At 39.2% G+C, this 6,000-nt stretch overlaps 1 long non-coding RNA gene across 1 annotated transcript in view; it reads right to left on the bottom strand.

Moving 5' to 3' along the window:
• Nucleotides 1-353: 353 nt before the first annotated feature.
• LOC140498275 (uncharacterized) overlaps nucleotides 354-6,000 on the bottom strand; it is a 31,769-nt gene continuing 26,122 nt past the window's right edge. Inside the window, exon 3 of the long non-coding RNA XR_011965047.1 lies at nucleotides 354-812. This is a non-coding gene — a long non-coding RNA (uncharacterized lncRNA). The remainder of the gene's footprint in view (nucleotides 813-6,000) is intronic.

Here is a 6,000-nt window from a genome sequence, read left to right as displayed (position 1 = left end):
ACATAAGCTTTTCAGTTCTCTTAGTTCAAATGGTTTATGTAGAAATAAGTGATATCAGCTAAATGGCAATATCTCCCACATCTCTACCCACGGAGAAAAGTGCTATTGTGAACATGTCAGCTCTGTTCTATCGTTACTTGCAGTCATGGGATGCAACAGAAGTAAGTTGCTGATGGTACATGACCACTCTTTCAATTCAATTTAATTTGAGTACCTAGCGCCTTTCACCTAGCTGTGTGAACTCTAGACTGGTCACAACCTTGCTCAGTTTCCTCATCCACAAAATCTTAAATAAATGCAAATCTGTAACATGCTTATTAAATGTTGAATTTCATATATTATATAACTTCTATATAAAAAGCATTGTGCTAATATAGCCCGTGTAAGCTTTGAGGATCTCTATCCCAACTTCTACTGATGAGTCTGGTTCCCATACCCTGATTTGTTGCAATTCCCCCTCAGGGTTCTAAGGGTACCCCTGAAGAGTCAGGAATGATTCTCTGTTGACATGATTTCAAGTCCCCACTTGTGTGTTTTCTCTCACGATTATCAGTTAAGAATCTCCCCTAGCCCCGCTCCCAGCTGATGAAATCACTGAAGGGAGCTAATGCTATTGTTCCTTTTTAAGAGCAGAGACAAGTTTCTACAAAATTATTACTTTACCAAGCGTACAGTTTACTTGTTGGGATTAGACTAGCCTCCCATTGGCTGGCTTCCTTAAAGAATGCTAGCTTGATGGTTCTGGAATAAGAGACAGTCAGTGAAAGGCAGCTGCAGACAGTATGACCATTGGAAGCAGAGGAGAGAGCCAACTAGGGATTTAAGAGAAGAGAAAGAATATTGAAGGTATTCAGTGCTGGAGTTATGAGTGGCTTTGGTCACATGTGTTACCTGTGCCCCACTGCCAATGCACTCTGTGTTCACTTCCCACTGCCACGGTGGACCTAAAGAATGCCCTGGAACCTGAGAATAGTTGACCCCCTGGAGAAAAACTTTCTATCTATCTATCTATCTATCTATCTATCTATCTATCTATCTATCTATCTATCTATCTATCTATCTATTCATTTATTTATTTGTTTATTCATTCATTTTATTTATTTATTTGAATTAGTTTATTTGTTTTCAGTTTTCTACAATCACTTCCATAAGTCTTAGTTTTTCTCCTCCTCTCTCTCCTCTCTCTCCCTCCTCCCTCCCCAAGATAGCATGCAATCTTACATATGTTCCACACATACATTCTCATTAAATACATTTTCACCTTAGTCATGTTTCATAGAAGAATTAAAATGAATGGGAGAAACTATGAGAAAAACAAAACAAAACATAACATAACACAAGAGAAAATATTCTGCTTCATTCTTCAATCCAATTCCATAGTTCTTTCTCTAGATGTGGAAGGCATTTTGCCTCAAGAGTCCATTGGGAATGTTTTAGGTCCTTGCATTGCTGTGAAGGGCTAAGTCTACCAGAAAGATTCCTCACACACTGTGGTTGTTACTGTGTACAATGATCTCCTGGTTCTGCTCCTTTCACCCAGCATCAGTTCATGTAAGTCTTTCCAGGCCTCTCTGAAGTCTTCCTGTTCATCATTTCTTATAGCACAATAGTATTCCATTATATTCATATACCAGAACTTGTTCAGCCATTCCCCAATTAATGGGCATCTCTTTGATTTCCAGTTTTGGGCCACCACAAAGAGAGCTGCTGTAAATATTTTTGTACATGTGGAACCCTTTCCCATTTTTATGATGTCTTTGGGATACAGTCCTATAAGCAATGTTGCTAGGTCAAAGGGCATGCACATTGTTGTAGCCCTTTGGGCACAGTTCCAAATTGCTCTCTAGGGTAGTTGGGTCAGCTCATAGCTCCACCAACAATGAGTTAATATTCCAACTCTCCCACATCTTCTCCAACATTTATCATCTTCCTGTTCTGTCATGTTAGCCAATCTGATAGGTGTGAAGTGGTACCTCAGAGTTGTTTTGATTTGCATCTCTCTAATCAATAGGGATTTAGAACATTTTTTCAAATGACTATAGGTAGCTTTAATTTCTTCCTCTGAAAACTCCCTGTTCATATCCTTTGACCATTTATCAACTGGGGAATGGCTTGTATTCTTGAAAATTTGACTCAGTTTGCATTTTAAGCTTTCAACATTATTTCTACAAAATTTTGAGTTCCAAATTTTCTCCCCATCTCTCCCCTCCCCTAACCCCAAAATGCCTTGCATTCTCAGTTCTCTACATATTTTAAAAATGAGGCCTTTATCACAGACACTAGTTGCAAAAATTCTTTCCCAGTTTTCTGCTTCCCTCCTAATCTTGGTTGCATTGAGTTTGTTTGTGCAAAACCTTTTCAATTTAATGTAGTTAAAATTATCTATTTTGAAGGAGAACAACTTTCAACCAGCAAGTGTCAAATTGCTAGAGTTGCCCCAGGGACATACTACATGCTGATGTAGCAACTGAAGTTCAAAGAGGTTAAGTGATTTGTCTCAAGTGATACAGCAAGCTAGAGGCAGTCAATGGCCACACCATTTGGAACTGCCTTTCTCCTATTCCAGAACTAGAGAGCTGTTATTATTTAGAATTTTGTGTGATTCCATGGACCAAAGCACCCCAGGTTCTCCTGTCTTCCACTATCTCTTCAAGTCTGTCAAAGTTCATGTTCATTGTTTCTGTAATTCTATCTATCCATCTCATTCTCTACTATCCCCCTTTCCTTTTGCCTTCAATCTTTCCCAACATCAGGGTCTTTTCTAATGAGTCCTGTTTTCTCATTATGTGAAAGTATTTAAGTTTCACCTTCAGTATTTGACCTTCCAGTGAATAGCTTGAATTAATTTAAATATTGACTGAATTGATCTCGCTTCTCTCCAAAGGACTATCAAATGTCTTATCCAGCACAATTCAAAAGCATCGATTTTGCAGTACTCAGATTTCCTTATAGTCCAACTCACAGACATACTGGAAAATTAGCTGTTGTCTTCCATAGCTTTCCTTCCAAGGAGCAAGCATCTTTTAATTTCAAGGCTGTAATCTCCATTTGCAATGATCTTTGATGCTGAGAGTATAATCTGACACTGCTTCCATTTCTTTTCCCTCTGTTTGCCAAGATGATGGGACCAGTTGCCAAGATCTTAGTGGGTTTTTTTTTATGTTAAGCTTTAAGCCAGCTTTTACAGATTTACCTTATCAAGAGGCTTCTTAATTTCTCTTCATTTTCTGTCATCAGAGTGGTATCATTGGCATATCTGAGATTGGTGATATTTCTCCCAGGAACTATGATTCCAGTTTTTAATTCATTCAGCCTGGCATTTCACATAATGTACTCTGCATATAAGTTAAATAAATATGGTAAACCATATACAACCTTGCCATACTTCTTTTCCAATCTTAAACCAATCAGTTCCATATTTGGTACTAACTGTTGCTTCTTGGCCTGCATACAGTTTCTTCAGGAGACAAGTAAGATGATTTGGTACTCCCATCCCTTTGAGTACTTGCAATATTTTGTTGTGATCCACACAATCAATGATTTTAGTATAGTCAATGAAGCAGAAGTAGATGTTTTTCTGGAACTTCCTTGCTATCTCCATAATCTAATGAATATTGGCAATTTGGTCTCTAGTTCCTTTGTCTTTTTGAAAACCAGGCTCTTTTCTAGTAATTCTCCATTCACGTATTGCTAAAGGCTCACTTGCAATCTTCCAGATTTCCTCGCTCCCAGTCTCCTAAGCCTTCCACTGAACCTTGATGTCTCTCACTGTCCTTTTGACCATAATTAGATTGCTGCTGATCCATCAACCTTTTGCATCTCTGTCCTGATCCTACTCGGGTTGATCTTTCTGCTGCAGAACTCAGGTCACTTCTCTTCCATTCTCATTGAGTTCAGTACTTGACTCACATTTTTCCTCTTCTCCACAATTCCTGTCCTCATACCAGGGAACTTCAGAATACATATTGACTGTCTCTCAAATACCCTAACCACTCAATTCCTCAACCTACTCACTTCCCATGACTTATTCCTCCACCTCACCTCAGCCACACACAAAGATGGCCATGCTATTGACTTTGTCATCATCTCCAAATGCACTACCTCCATGTGCAAGAATTTTGAAATCCTCTAATGTGACCATAATCTATTGGCTCTCCACTTCTCCTTGTACCTTCTCTTACCAAACCATACTCTTTGATCCCATTTTGATCTCCAGTCCCTTGATCCCTCAGTTCTCTCCTAGGTCATTTCCCCTGCTCTTGCCATTCTCTCCTCTTTTCAAGTTCAGCTCTTCACTGTCCTCTTTCCTTGAATCTCTGGTTCCCCTATATCACTGATTGCATTGTGCCAAACTTCAGGCTTCAATCATGCCCATCATCTGCTACACACGCTCTTACAATGTGTTTCTAAATTTAGGCATAGAAAATCAACACAATCATTCTGATTGGGTCCACTACAAATTTTGTTTCACAACCTCACCTGGGGATCTCACTGCTTCTAGGCAGCCCTTCTGTACTTCCTTTATTAACTCACTATTTCCCATTCTCCATAGTGGCTCCCATATGCCTTTTCATTCATCTTCAAACCTCTTATAGTTCCCCCTTTCCCCTCCCCCTCAGTTTTGATCCTTGCTGATACTTTACAGAAGAAAATTGATGTCATTCTCCATGAGTTCCCTCTTCTCTCTTCTTCCTCATCTCATATTCTGTCATTATCTCTTCTTTGCCTTTGTCTCTCATGCAGAGGTGGCCTTATCCTTACCAAGGCTAAGCCCTCTGCCTATTCACTCAATTACAATTCATCCTGTCTCCTCCAACAGATTGTCCCCTCTATCATCCTAACTCTTTCATTATCTTCAGTCTCTCCCTGACTACTGGTTCCTATCTTACTGCCTACAAACATGCCTTTGTCTTTCCCATCCTTAAAACATTCTCACTTGATCCTTCCATCCTTGCTAACTATCATCCTATTTCCCTTCTGCCCTTTGTAGCTACAGTCCTTGAAAAGGCCATCTACATAGGTGCCTCCACTTTCTGTCCTTCCATTCACCTCTTAAGCCTTTATAATCCAGCTTCTGACCTCATCTTTCCATCCAAACTGCTCTCTCCAAAGTTATCAATGATTTCTTAGTTGCCAGATCCAATGGTCCTTTCTCAATCTTTATTCTTCCTCATCAGAGAAGCCTGGATTCAAATCCCACCTGAAATGTCTACTAGCAGCATGACCATAGGCTATTCTTCATTTGTAAAATGGAGATAATGACAGCACCTACCTCATAGAGTTATTATGGAGATCAAATGAGATAATGTGTGGAAAGTGCTCTGAGGATATATAGAAATATATAAGTACATATAAAGGTGTGTATTTGTATATATGCGTATGCATGTGTATATATATGTTCATGTGTGTATATACACACATGTGTGTATATGCATGTGTGCCTATATATAAAATATGTGTATATACATATGTACATATGTGTGTGTATACACACACACCCCTACATATACAACAGATAAGTGGTGCAGTGAATAGAGCACCAGCTCTGAAGTCAGGAAGACTCATCTTCCTGAGTTCAAGTCTGACCTGAGACATTTACTAGCTGTGTGATGCTAGGCAAGTCACTTAGCCCTCTTTACCTCAGTTTCCTCATCTGTAAGATGAGCTGGAGAAGAAAATAGCAAACCTCTCCTGTATCTTTGCTGAGAAAACCTCAAATGGAGTCATGAAGTTGGACACAACTGAAACAACTGAACACAGACAACAATACAGTTGGTCTTTAATGTTTTTGTGTGGGGGGGTAATGTTCCTAGAAAAAAACCTTAAAGTCAAAAATGCAAATGCTGATACATCAGACTTATGGGAAATGGGGGGTTGTTTCCTGTCTACCAAAAACTACAATCTTTCGCTAGAGACTGCTGAAAATGCACTTTTCTGGACACAATGCCTTATAACAAAGCATTAATTCTGATAAGATGCACTCTTTTCCTAATACAGGGT

Source organism: Notamacropus eugenii, chromosome 4 (genome assembly GCF_028372415.1).
Source record: "Notamacropus eugenii isolate mMacEug1 chromosome 4, mMacEug1.pri_v2, whole genome shotgun sequence".
In the NCBI taxonomy this organism is placed as follows: domain Eukaryota; kingdom Metazoa; phylum Chordata; class Mammalia; order Diprotodontia; family Macropodidae; genus Notamacropus; species Notamacropus eugenii.
The sequence above is the reverse complement of the archived record's forward strand: the minus strand, read 5'-3'. Positions and strand labels throughout refer to the sequence as shown.